This window comes from Neofelis nebulosa, chromosome 15 (assembly GCF_028018385.1).
Source record: "Neofelis nebulosa isolate mNeoNeb1 chromosome 15, mNeoNeb1.pri, whole genome shotgun sequence".
Classification (NCBI taxonomy): Eukaryota; Metazoa; Chordata; class Mammalia; order Carnivora; family Felidae; genus Neofelis; species Neofelis nebulosa.
The window spans coordinates 22,013,520-22,027,465 of record NC_080796.1 but is presented as its reverse complement, the minus strand read 5'-3'; the positions used below and the strand labels follow the sequence as shown (position 1 = coordinate 22,027,465).

At 44.2% G+C, this 13,946-nt stretch overlaps 1 pseudogene; it reads left to right on the top strand.

Annotated features, from left to right (window-relative positions):
- LOC131496346 (large ribosomal subunit protein eL8-like) overlaps positions 1–13,946 on the top strand; it is a 94,223-nt pseudogene that overhangs the window by 28,342 nt on the left and 51,935 nt on the right.

Genomic DNA, 13,946 nt, shown 5'->3' with positions numbered 1-13,946 from the left:
GCAGGGAGGAATTTAAAGCCAAGAAGCTGAGTAGGGTTTAGTGGATGGAGAATTACCAAGAGGAAACATCATGGATAAGGGGGATTCTGGCTAAATTGACCTAACAGTGTTCTTGCTGTTAGGTCAGCATGCCAGGGTGACCAGACATTACCTTGGGGATGCTGGAGGATGAGTAACCTGATCAGATATTGATGGTGATCAGATATTGAGAAGGGGGGTCCTGGTTAAACTGACTTTAGCAGGGTTCTTGCTAAAACTAGATTTTACAAAGTTTACAGATGGGCCTAGGAGAAGGCTCAGGAACTTGACTAAAGTTTGGTCAAAGACTCTTTGTCAGTATCATTTAAAAATTATATTTAGTTTATGCTAGTCAAGTTTATATGTTTGTGGTTTTAGATATTTATTTTCTTTGTTTTGTTTTTAAACAGAGGGAAAGTATATTTAGTTTTATCTTATGAAAATTATGTGGTCATGTTAAAACTGCTAAGCTCTTCTTTCAAGGAAAAAGGCTTTTAGTGACACCTGGTGGCCATGACTTCTTACTGCAATGTTTTCAAGAGCAGCCTCAGAGAAAAGTCAGCATTCGAACTTTGCCAAATCCTGAGGGCATGAAGGATGTGTCATGACAACAAGAGACATGAACAACTCTATTCTTTCCCCCACTCCCCTCTTTCCAAAGGCTTGAGGTTGAGAATGAGCAGCTTGCCAAGGGAGGCAGAGTGAAAATGCTGAAGTCCATACCCTCCCCCTTGCTACTGAGGATTTCCAAGCCTGAAGTGAAAAGCCAGAGAAGGAAGCTTTGTGTTGAGTGGAGTACTGATTATTACAATGGACTGGTCTTTTAAAGGACAAGACAAAGAGCCTCTTTATTTCATGGCTAAAAGGGGCTAGAAAATCCATGGTGTTGCTCAGCTTTCATCCGAAGGGCAGGGAAAGTGCAAATCCAGATGGTGGCATCTAAGGGACAAAGAAAAAAGAAACAATCGTGGGTTTCACTTGCATCCCATTGTGTGCAGCTCATTCAATAAACATGTTTCAAATGCATAAATGTATTGTAAGGAAAAAACCCAGTGGGAAAGGAAGCACGGTGATTCTGCCAAAGAACAGGCAAACTGAATTAGATTTGGATTCTGTCTACTCATCTCACTCTTGAACAAACCAAGGTCAAAATCAGAGGAGGCATGAGCCCAGGGTAAAGCAGGACTCATAGTAAATCCATTCAAAAAGAAGTCTGAAAAAATTCTCAAGTCCATTATAGCTGGGACAGGAGCAGAGTCTAGTCCTGGTCTACTGACCCTGACCCAACCATGGCAAGAAGAGTTGTTTCTTTTTGGCCTCTCTTCCTCTCCCCGGTGGGTCTTTTGCAAGCACTGCAGAGAAGCATGGGGGCTGCTTGGATCAGTGCCTCTTCCCCAGCCTTCACCCTTCTTTCTCTTCTATGAACCGTCTGTCTTCTGCCTGTTCCTCCAAATAATGCCTAACTTTTGAATCCTGCCTGGCAGTCCGCCCCTGTGTTCACACCCACTGGCTCAGTGAGTCTTTCCTGCCTCCCAGGGAGGCATTATGTCTCTATTTGCAGGGGGAGTGTCCCCAAGAGCAGGGGGCTGACATGCCCATCGCCATCACACAGCTTTAAGTGGCAGGACCAGAGTGAGACTTCAAGTCTAGAGCTCTCTCCATTATATTTACTGCCCTAGCATCTCTGCCGTCTTTTTCTGGCTTTCCGTTTTGGACTATGACCCTTTTTTGACTTTTTTTTTTTTTTTTAGTGTGAAAGTTTTCAAGACGCCCACGAGTGGAAAATGTACTCCCCCCCCAGCCAAATCAAACTCTGCCAGATTCCTTACAGCTGTGTGCCGTTGAAATGACTAATGAAAGCACCTTCCACTGCTGGTGGAACTTTCACATAGGGCACTGCTTGCCAGGACCCGACCCTGCGTATTTACATACTGGATGTCACCCCAAAAGCCCCCCGACCAGGGGATTTCCGGGATGTAATGAGAACGCCGCTCTGGGCCTTGGAAGGTGCACTGTCTGAGCGCTTGTCCTGCAGGGAAGGAGGGTAGCATTTCGGACCCCAGCTGGCTCTTCTGGGGAGATGTGTATTTCAGTCACAGATCCACTGGTGGCAAGATACTGCCTGTCTGCCAAGTGTTAAGGTGCTGGGAATACCTGCGTGAGACTTCAGGGCCCCTGTGCATCTGGAGCTTGGTGCTTGGCTAAGGCAAGAGATACAAACGCTCTGACAATCTCAATCTGTAACATGGGTAAAAGGGGGGCATTCTGGGAGCTCACGAGAGGGGCACCTAACTTAGGGGTGGCCAGGGAAGGCTTCCTGGGACTTGTAATGAAAGGGCTGAGTCTTCAAAAATTTTTTTAAAGTCCTTTTTCTGGAGAATAAGAAAATCTAGTTACAAAGGTAATACATCCCCTTGAAAATACTTTACACTCTGTAGAAATATGTTCCTTTAGAAAGTTTAGGGAATGAGGAAGAAAGAAAACTTGATTAGTAGGATTTCTACTCAGTTGACACTGGCTGTCTTCCTGAGAAGTTGTGTGTGTGTGTTGGGGGGTGGGGGGGTCTCCTGGTGGCTCAGTTGGGTAAGCGTCTGACTCTTGATTTCGGCTCAGGTCATGATCTCACGGTTCATGAGTTTGAGCCCTGCGTTGGGGCCTGATCGAAATTCTCCTCTCCCTCTCTCTCTGCCCCTTTGTCTTTCTAAGAAAAAAAAAAAAAAGTGTGCATAGGTGTGCATGTGTAAGGGGGTGGAGTAGTGCCCAAAAGAGAGAGGTGAAGACTCTAGGGGAGGCCTTCCTTGTCCCTGTGGCCACAGCCTCTCTCTGTGACAACAGCCAGCCTGAATGAGAAATCAGCCACTTACTGGGTACCCACCCACTATGGGACTCTGGTTTTTCAACCTGATTTTCCAGATTTGGGTCTTGACTCTCGCTGTCCTATAGCTTCGGAATCTCATCTCTGCCCAGTCTCCGAACAGTTTATCATGGTGTTTTTCTATGTGAAATGAATCTCTCCCTAAAAAGCATTGGAAGACCTGGTTTAAGATGTTCATATTGGGGCGCCTGGATGGCTTGGTTGGTTAAGCATCCGACTTCGGCTCAGGTCATGATCTCACGGTCCGTGAGTTCGAGCCCCACATCGGGCTCTGTGCTGACAGCTCAGAGCCTGGAGCCTGCTTCAGGTTCTGTGTCTCCCTCGCTCTCTCTGCCCCTCCCCTGTTCATGCTCTGTCTCTCTCTGTCTCAAAAATAAATAAACGTTAAAAAAAAAAAAAAAGATGTTCATATTTAGCCTGCTGCAATGCCAGTAAGAGCTCTCACTTATTGAGGACTTTCTGTGCCGAGAGCTTTATGACTTCGTAACATTAATTCTTACAACCTTCCGAAGCAGCTGTTTCATTATTCCCATTTCACAGATGAGTCAATGAAGGCCATTGCTTGGTTCAACCACGTGGCTGATAGTTGGCAGAGCCTGGTCTCAAACCCAGGTCTGTGTGACTTCTAAGTCTACACTCGTGAACGTGATCCTCCCCTGCATTATTTCTCAAGCATATTTGGCCACAGAAGTGTTTTTTAATTGCATGACCCTCATCTCTTAGCATTATTATTACGATGCCATGGATCACAAGTTGGGAAATGATGCCCCAGGGAGAGGCCTTGCGCTTCCTGTAGAATAGAGATAATAACATAGTCTCAGAGCTGTGATGATTAAAACACGTTTCAGAAAATCGATGCTGATGGTACTTCCCTTCCACGAGGAATGTGCGTGTTTTAAAAATAACACTTGTAATGACCTTGATGAAATGAAGCTGTGTTTTGGCTGGGATGATGGTTCTTGAGCCCAGAGAACCCCTGGCCCTGGGGGTGCAGGGCTCTGCACGCTGCCCCCACCTCCTTGGTCCCTCAGGTCCCCTTCCTTCCTTTTACCCTCTGATTCTCTCCCCCTTCCCCCTGCAATGCTTGCCTTTGTTCCATGAACAGTGGCTCAGTTGTCTACCGCTGGGGCGGGGCCTTGCTCTGAAGCACTGCCTATCAGGTCAGCCCCAGAACCCTCCTCTGCAGCACTGTGTCTGGAGCTCCAGCTGTAGGCCAGGCCTCTGTTACTAACTGGTTAGACCTCCCATGGTCTTACTGCTACCACCCGACAGACTGCCAGGCCTCTGTTGGCCCAGAGAATGTGCAGCCACCCCAGCACCATCTACCACATTCCAGTGATGGGAGGCCTTTGGAGATAAGGACCAACCTAGAAGATGCAGGACTCGGCTGCAGCTCCCTGGCCATTGCTCTGGGCAGCTCACCAACCCCCAACGGGGCCAGTCTTTCAGCCTGGTTAGTTCCCTACCTGCTCCTGGGGTCCCGTCCTGCCCCATCAGACTGTTCTAGGCGGGTGCACCTGGCAGCCAAATCATGACATTCCTTCCTCCTGTGCATCCATCTTCCACAGCTGTTATTTTTCTTTTGAAATTTTAGCAGTCCCACATTTCAGGGTGCACTTAAAGCACACTAGAAGTAAAACAAAGAAACACAACCAGGCCCTCAGCCCCAGCTCCTTAATTCTACCTGGAAAAAGTATTTGGATTCTTTTTGATAGATATCAAACACTACTGAAAAGGAAAAAAAAAATCCACATAGTTCTTTCCTCGCACCTGTGAAGGGGCTGTTGATCTCATTTTACACACAGAGAGACAGAGGATCGGAGGGGTTCAACGTCCTACAACTAAAGGGAGAGAAGCCAGGGTCAGAGCAGTTATCCGGTATTTGTCCCTCTGCCAAACACTGCCCCTTGGCCTTGGGGCCCATTGAGGTCGGGGCCCTTTTCTCCTGCAGTGGCCCAAAGTGGTTCTAATTGACTGTGACATGCGTGCTGGGTTCCCTCCATTTTCTTCTCTTTGCCCTCTCCAGCTTTCTGTTCCAGGGTTGATCCCACCTGCCACTCTTCACGGGCATCAAGCTGTTTCTTTGGCTTTTCTCAGTAGCCAATCCATGGGTTTCTTTGCTGTCATTCACCTGCCCAGCCACTCACTCACCTTTTGACAAAGTACCAGTGGAACTACGTGCTAAGTGTTGTGGAGATATGTGCAGGGAAATATGAGACATGGGTCTTGTCCTTAATCAACTGTCAAAGAAAAATAGTTCTGACAGTTGTAAAAAAATGGCGAGGAAGACTTCATTCAAGATTATTGAACTCCACTTTTATACAATGGGGAGATTTGTAGCCAATGAGCAGGGTTGGGGAATGGGTAGAAAATTACTAAGAGGAACTTGATTATCAAGGGCGAAGGAAGAGGAGATTGACTATCAAGTTAAGCTTGATCAATACTGACTGGCTTAGGATTCTTTGCTAAAACTGGGCTCAGCCAGCCAGGGGAGGTCTGATGGAGAAGAGGGTTCAGAGCTTGACTGAAGTTTGCTTCAGGAGGGAGTTATTGTCAGTACTCCTGAAGCAGCGCAAGAGTCAAGACCCAGATATAGGACCCAGAATGATGAGAGTCAGGAAGCATGTGCTGGCCATGGACACAGATGGAGCTCAGTGGGGCACCAGTGGGTGTATCTGGGCTATTCCAGACACTGGCTGCGGGGCTGACCTTTAGACATTCACACTGGCTTCCTCCCATTTTTTTTTTTTTTTTAAATATCTTACTACATCCACATACTTTCTTCTAGGGCTTTGCAAGCTTTCATTTCTAGGATTTCATACTTTCTGCTTCAACTTTGTGGCAAGCACAAAGGTTTTATTTCAACCTTGGCCAAGGTTTTAACCTTGTTTTAATAAGGTTTTAACCAAGGTTTTAACTCATGTTTCTCTTCTTCAATATTGGGACCATATCTGTTATCAACTGACTTGTGTCCCCTGAAATTCATGTATGGAAGCCCTAATTCCCAACATGATTCTATTTGGAGATAGGGCCTCTAAGGATTAGGTAAGTAAGGTTGAATGAGGTCATAAGGGTAGAGCCGTAATCTGAGAAGATTGGTGTGCTTCCAAGAAGAGGAAGAGAGACCACAGAGGAAAGGCCATGAGGACACAGTGGGAAGGGGCTGGCTAGAAGCCAGGAAGAGAGGCTCACCAGAAACTTGAAGTTTACAGCACCTTCATCTTGGCCCTCTTGCCTCTAGAACTGTGAGAAAATAAATGTCTCTTGTTTAAGCCACCCAGTGTGTGGCATTTTGTTATGGCAGCCCAAGCAGACTAATGCAGGCTCATCTCGTGGGTTCATTTCGAGAACTAATATAACACAAGTTGAGGACCTTACAGCAATCCACACATTTTAGCTCACTCAGTCCCTTGTCTTCCCGTTGTGTGATTTGTGGCCTGTTTGCCACCAAACATCTTTCTTGTGACCGAATGATGGCATGGGATATTCATACAGCAGAATCACTTCTTTGCATTCAGGCTTTGTCTCCCCATGTTGCAAGTAACAGAACTTTCACAAACTAGTATAAAGCAAACGGGGAATTTTCTGGAAGTGTGCTGTTATCAGTTAGGGTTCCTGGTTTCAAGTAGCATAAACTAAGTCTGGTTGACTTAGGCTGAAAAGGAACTATTAAAGGGATACCGAATCTAGTCAGGAAGACTGGAGTCCCAGGTGTGGGGCCTCATTAGGCACAGCATGTAGAAGGATGAGAGAGGACCACTAAGCCACACTACTGGGCGCCTGCTGCTGCTGCTGCTCTGATGTCTCCAGCACTGGACTGCACCGGCACTGGTGGACCTTCTTGCAGAGTGAATGTTCCTGTGGTCCCTGTAGTTCAGGAGCAGTGCTATCTTCTTGGCAGAAACTACATTACCATCTGCTACATTCTAGCTGCAAGGAAGTTTGGAAAAGTGATTATTTGGCATCTTCACCATTGATAGTGGGAGGTGGGTCTGCCTCTCATTGAAATTCGCAAGGTGGGGGGCGCCTGGGTGGCGCAGTCGGTTAAGCGTCCGACTTCAGCCAGGTCACGATCTCGCGGTCTGTGAGTTCGAGCCCCGCGTCAGGCTCTGGGCTGATGGCTCGGAGCCTGGAGCCTGTTTCCGATTCTGTGTCTCCCTCTCTCTCTGCCCCTCCCCCGTTCATGCTCTGTCTCTCTCTGTCCCAAAAATAAATAAAAAAAAAAAAAAAAAAAAAAAAAAACGTTGAAAAAAAAAAAGAAATTCGCAAGGTGGGAGAGCTTTCCCAAACAATAAAAGGAGGTTCAAGATGCTGGATGGCCAACAAGAATGAGAAGTTTCCTCACAGATACGGAATCTTACAGAGCCCGAAATAGGGAGTGTAGCTTCACTCATAGGACCAAGAATCAGAAACTGGAAAGCCAGAAGCTGGATTTTTCCATGTCTCTCTGTACCTTCTCTGTCTTCCTGAGGACTGGGTTCCTGACCCACTTGCTCCTGGTGAGGGCCACCTCCTTCTTGACTGTTAGAAATTAGTTGTCTGTGTCTCCTAGGATGTCTGTGTCCTCTTCTTCCACACTTCCCTATTCCCTTTTGGGGGCCCCCTCCTCTGTCCATTTATGGTCTGGGTGGGCTCCATCACCAGCTCTAGGAAGGATCTAGACCCATGATCCAGGTCCAAGACAATCATTAGCCACAGTGATCTATCCAAGGATGGACATATGACCTAAGACAGCCGGGCACTTTTAAAAATTGCACTATACCTTGCATGTTATAAAGTGCACAAATTTTATACAGCTCTCAATGAATTTTATGTATTTCTACACTTGTGGAATAACCACCAAGATGGAGCTATAGGACATCTCCAGCAGCTCAGAAGCTCCCTTTCAGTTACTCTGTCAATACTCCATCCAAAGATAATCCCTATTCTGACTTTTGTTACCATTGATAGAAACCTTACCTTTTTTTGGATTCCATTTAAATGGAATCATATGGTATACATAATCTTTGGTGTCTGGCTTTTTTGCTCAACATTATGTCTGTGAGATTCATCCCAAGTTGTTTTACATAGTGTTGGTTTATTCATTTTCACACCTATATGGTATCGCATTATATGGATTTTACCACAATTTATCCATTTTACCATTGATGGACGTTTGGGCTGTTTCTGGTTTGGGGCTATTAAATAATGTTGCTATGTACTTTATTGTATGTATCTTGGCGGATACAAGCACTCATTTCTTCGGGTATATATCAAGAGTGGAGTTTCTAGGTCACAGAAAAAAATACATAAGGTATTACCAAATAGTTTCCCAAACGATTGTACCACTTTACACATTTGCCAGCAATATATGGGACCTACAGTTCGTTGCTCTTCATGTTTGCCTATCCTATCCTTATTGTTGGACTTCTAAATTGTGGCTGTTTTGACTGGGGATCGCAGTATCGCACTGTAGTTTTAATTTGTATTTCCACGATGACTAATGGTGCTGAAGACTGTCATATGCATATTGGCCATTTGGATATCCTGTTTTGTCAAGTGGCTGTCCAAGCTTTTGCCCACTTCTGAAGAACACTGGATTGTTGGTCTTTTTTCTTTTTTCTTGACTTGTAGCAATTCTTTATGTATTCTCGATACATGTGTTTTCTGAATCCAGATACAGATATTTGCTTGATAACATAAATTGCAAACATGTTCACCTACTCCATGATTTGCACGCTTAGTCCCTTAATGATGTCTTTTTAGGGGCATAAGTTCAATGTATTAGTATTTTCTATGGTTACTGCTTTTTAACTTGCTCTGTTTAAGAAATCTTTGCTCACTCTTTAGCAACTTTGAGGGAGATAGAGGTAAATGGCTCCTTTGTGTTGAATTTGAAGTTGTGAGAAGGTGAGGCTGAGCTAGAAATGGGGGCAAAAAGCAGCAAGACTTGCAGGTGGTCTTAGGGGGTTTAAAGGGGAGGCCTTGTCAGAACATGGCCAGTCTGAGCCTCCTAGGAGCTGTCCACTATGGCTTTGGCTGAAATCACAATGCAGTCCAAGAGGGCACCAGATCTCTGTGAAGATTCATCTAGTCCTTCATAAAGTATTTACCGAGTGCTTATTCTGCATCCTGACGCTCTCATGGAATTTATGAACTACAGGATTTCAGAAATTATTTGAAAACACTTTCTTATATTCCAGATTTGGAAAAGAAGGTTAGAATATGGTAAATAATTTTCTTGTCATCATAGCTGGAGCAGAGCCACTGGTAAACCAGAACCACAGCTAAAACCCAAGTCTCCTGGATTGAACCCCTCTCCCCCACTCCCGACTAGTCTGTCAAAGAAAGGTATGAGGGGTGGTGGTGAATGATGTCCCTTTTGTTTCAGGGACACCAAGGTAGATGGTAGACCAAGGTAGGTGGAGGTTTTCCTCTCTTCCTTTGACCTTGGGCAAATAGGAAGTGAGATCCCCTTTAGTCTGCAGTGGCAGAGACTTCAGGAAGCCCACACAAGTCAGAGGGCCAAAGTAGATCAGTGTCAACAGGCAGAAATTAGAGGGACTTCCCCCAGGTCCTTCCTGTCAAAGAAAGAAGCGTTAGAGATCTTTGTGAAGAGAAAAACACCTCGAGGACTATTCCAGACTGGGTAAGTGGCTCCCTAATGAGACTGCTACTCCTTGGGTTTTATCCCAGGACACTGGGATCCATAACACTGTGGTCAGTTTGGGCATCTGGGATTGAAATCTAGATGCTTCAAGCAAGTGCTCATCCGAGACTCAGCTCCAAGGAGCAACAGGGTCTTCTTATTGGCAGCAAGAGGGAAGTGATGGACATTTGGATGCCTTGGTATTCAATGATAAACTGGAGATCAGTGTCATGGTGAGATAGGACATGAGGCCTTTCTGGCCTCCTCTCCCCAGCTCCTGACTTTCAGCCCATGACTGTAACAATCGGCACCACAGGAGCTCACTTAGACATGCTCATGACTGTCAAAGTGTCACTGGGGTCTCTTCCGACAACAGACAATTGCATTTTGAATGTCTCCTCCCACAATTAGAGAAAAGCAGCATCTTTCCAAGTGGCTCCTAAAATCAGATGAGTGGACTGGTGTCAGGCTGTGTAAGAATTACCCTTGTGGGTCAAGGCTTGGGCCTGAAACCTGGGATTGTTTTTAAGGCTGTCCAGGTGATTATGATCAACCGATGATTCTGAAAATCATTTTGCTACTTAGAGCTTGGACTCTGACAGATGGGGCTTTCAATTCTGCCTCTGCTGTACCCCTTAGCAATTGCATTTTCTTGCACACAAACAGCCTCGTGAACCCTCAGTGTTCTTGTCTGCAAAATGGGGGCTAACTATACTATGCACCTCATGATGTTGTCATGCAGACTAAGTTAATGTGAAGCATGTAAAGCTGAAGCACAGGGCTTGCCGCTCAGTGAGTCATAATACTATGTGCTACTATCGTTATTATTTATTATTAGTCCAGATTCATCTCTTTCACCTCCTTTCTCCACTGTCATGGTTTATTTTTATGCCCAAATGACATATTAACGTTGCTTAGTTATATGAAACCACCCACACTAAATTTTACTTAACACAAACAGAACAAAGAACGTATTAGCATTTTGATTTTATAGGTGAGAAAAGAGGACAGAGAAGTTACATGATCTTCCCCAAATCACATAACTTGTAAGTACCAGGGCTGAGGCGTAAACACAGGACTGTGGGTTCTATAGCCAAGAAGGGTGACCTTGACAGAAACACAGCACAGCAGCAAGAGGGGACACTATTCACACCCTTCTCTCAGGCTTCATGTTCTATGTTTTGAGTGTTTGCGTCATTGTAAAGAAACTCAATGAATTCATCGTCCACTTGGTTTTAACAGATTAACTCTTTCTCACAAAGGGGAAGCGAACATGATGGCTGGTCTTTAACACCTGGCTGACCAGGAGAGGCCACCGAACAGCAGCACCAGCACCAGCATAAGCACATTAGAAACGCAGAGTTGCCGACCCACATTTGAACCCACATTTTAACAAGGTCACCAGGTTGAAGTCTGAGAAGCAGTAAGAGGAGGCAGGACCACTGTGTGGAGGAAAGGGGTCCAAGTGCCTGTATAGGGCAGGACTTGCCCGGTTCAGGGAGTTGGGATTTCTAGGGGAAAACGACACCCTTGGTGAGGAGGACACTTTGCACATGCAACACATCACACAGTAGATGCATTCCCAGTAGACACATTCGTTCTTATTTTTACTCACATCCTTGGGAATCCTGCCACACGTATGATTTAGACAGCAGTACCACAGGGCCTCTCTTAGACACACTCCTAACTGTGCAAACATCCTTGGAGGCTTCAGATTGACCAAGTCCCTGTACAGGAAACATCTTTGAATGTCTTTGAATGTTAGAATCTCTCCTCACGTTATTAGAGGAAGGCAGGAACACAGTGGTAGTAAAATCGGATTCTGACAGCTATCTAGCATACCTGCAAGAGAAGATGATGTGGAGAGCTGATGAGTGAGCGTGGTTTTTTGACCGTGGCCTTCTGCAGTGACCTTCCCTTGAATTTCTGTTGAACCACAAACTGAGAGCTTCATTGTAGGTTACTTTTTTGTGTGCTTCACTGTTGATTTGTGAGTGTGACAGATGTACCTCTGACAAAATTGTTGTCATCTGGTGTTTCTGGTGGTTTGTGGATTTTTTTAAGATGAGGGACTGTGTCTCTTTTTGTTTCACTTAAATTGAAATTTTATTGATACAACATACAGACAGAAAAGAGCACGAAGCTTAGGCATGAAGCTCGAGGGAATACATAAGGATGCACCCAGCACCTAGGTCAGGAAACAGAATGCTAAAACAGCAGAAGTTCCTCCTGGCTCTCTTACAGTCACTACTTCCTCTTTCTCCTCCCACCGGCGGGAACCAAAGTCCTCGCTTCTCGAACCGCAGATTCGTTTTGCGTGTGGGAGCCATACTTTTAGGTCAGCAAAAAAACCAAAAAACAAAAAAACCCACTTCATTTAAAAAATATTATCAATCTTTGAAAGCACATGTTCTTCAGGGAACACACAACACTTCAGTAACAAATTCTGTAGTCCTTGGCTGAAAGTCCTGTAAAAGTTGGAAGATTTTCAATTTAATTTTATCTTCTTCTATCGAAATGATTTCAAACTTAGAGAGAACTTGCAAGAACAGTGTAATAATTTTTCTCTCGAAACATTTGAGGGCAATTTGCTGGCATCGATGCCTTGTCACCACTGCCCCCCGCCCCCCACCAAACGTCTTAGTGTGTGGTTCTCTCACAAAAGATGTCCTTCTACATAATGAAAATACAACCATCAAAATCAGCAAAATAACATGGATACATCATTACCATCTAGTCTGAAGACAGCGTTCAAGTTTTGTCAACAAGTCCAGAATCATGTACCACGTTTACTAGTCTTCTTCAAAACAGGAGAGTTCTTCACTCTTCCCTGGACTTCTTCTAGAAACTTCACACTTTATAAAATTATGCAGTTATTTTGTGAAAGGTACCTCGATTTGAGTTTATCTGATATTTCTTCATAATTATATTTAGAGAACGCTTTTTTATTTTTTACTTTTGTCAGGAATGTCACAGAAGGGTTGGTCTTCTCATTGCCTCCAATAGGTGGTGCACAATTTTAATTTGTCTTATTAATGGTAACATTCACTTTGACCACTTGATTAAGAGTACCTGCCAGTCTCCTTTACTGTAAAAGTATTCTCTCTCCCCTTTTAATTAGTATTTTGTGGGAGGTGTTTTGAGACTATTTAAATATCCAATTCTATATCAAATGTTCACTCATGAGTTTTAGCATCCATTGATTATTCTTTTTTTATTCAAGTATAATGAACATACAGTGTTATATTAGTTTCAGGTGTACAATTTAGTGATTCAACAATTCTATACATTAGTCAGTGCCCATCATGATAAGCATACTCTTTTTTTTTTTTTTTTTTTTTAATTTTTTTTTTTAATGTTTTTTATTTATTTTTGGGACAGAGAGAGACAGAGCATGAACGGGGGAGGGGCAGAGAGAGAGGGAGACACAGAATCGGAAACAGGCTCCAGGCTCCGAGCCATCAGCCCAGAGCCTGACGCGGGGCTCGAACTCACGGACCGCGAGATCGTGACCTGGCTGAAGTCGGACGCTTGACCGACTGCGCCACCCAGGCGCCCCTGATAAGCATACTCTTACTCCCCTTCACCTGCTTCACCCATCCCCCATCGACCTCCCCTCTAGCAACCACGAATTTGTTCTCTATAGTTAAGAGTCTGGTGGGTTGCATGTGTGTGTGTGTGTCTTTTTATCTTTGTTTTGTTTCTTAAACTCCCCATATGAGTGAAATCACATGGTATTTGTCTTTTTCTGACTTATTTCAGTTAGTGTTACACACTCTAGATTCACCCATGTTGTGGCAAATGGCAATCTTTCATTCTTTTTTTTTATGGCTGAGTAATATTACATTGTATATATGCCACATCTTCTTTATCCATTCATCTATGGATGGGCATTTGGGCTGCTTCCATATCTTGGCTATTGTAAATAATGCTGCAATAAACATAAGGGTGCATATATCTTTTCAATTGAATGTTTTCATTTATTTTGGGTGAATACCCACTAGTGGAAATACTGGATCATATGGTAATTCTGTTTTTAATTTTTTGAGGAACCTTCATACTCTTTTCCACAGTGGCTGCACCAACTTGCATTCCCACCAACAGTGCGTGAGGGGTTCCTTTTCCTCCACATTCTCGTCAACGTTATTTCTTGTGTTTTTGATTTAGCCATTCTGACAGGTGTGAGGTGATATCTCATTATAGTTTTGATTTGCATTCCCTGATGATGAGTGAGGTTGAGCATCTTTTCATGTGTCTGGTGGCCATCTGGATGTCTTGTTTAAAAAAAATATCTATTCTTGCCCTTTGTGCAATCCAGTGATTATTTTTATCTGAATCAATATTATTATGATGGTTGCCAGACAGTGATTTTTAATCTAATCATTCATTCTATATTTATTAGTTGGCATTCTGCTGTAAGGAAAA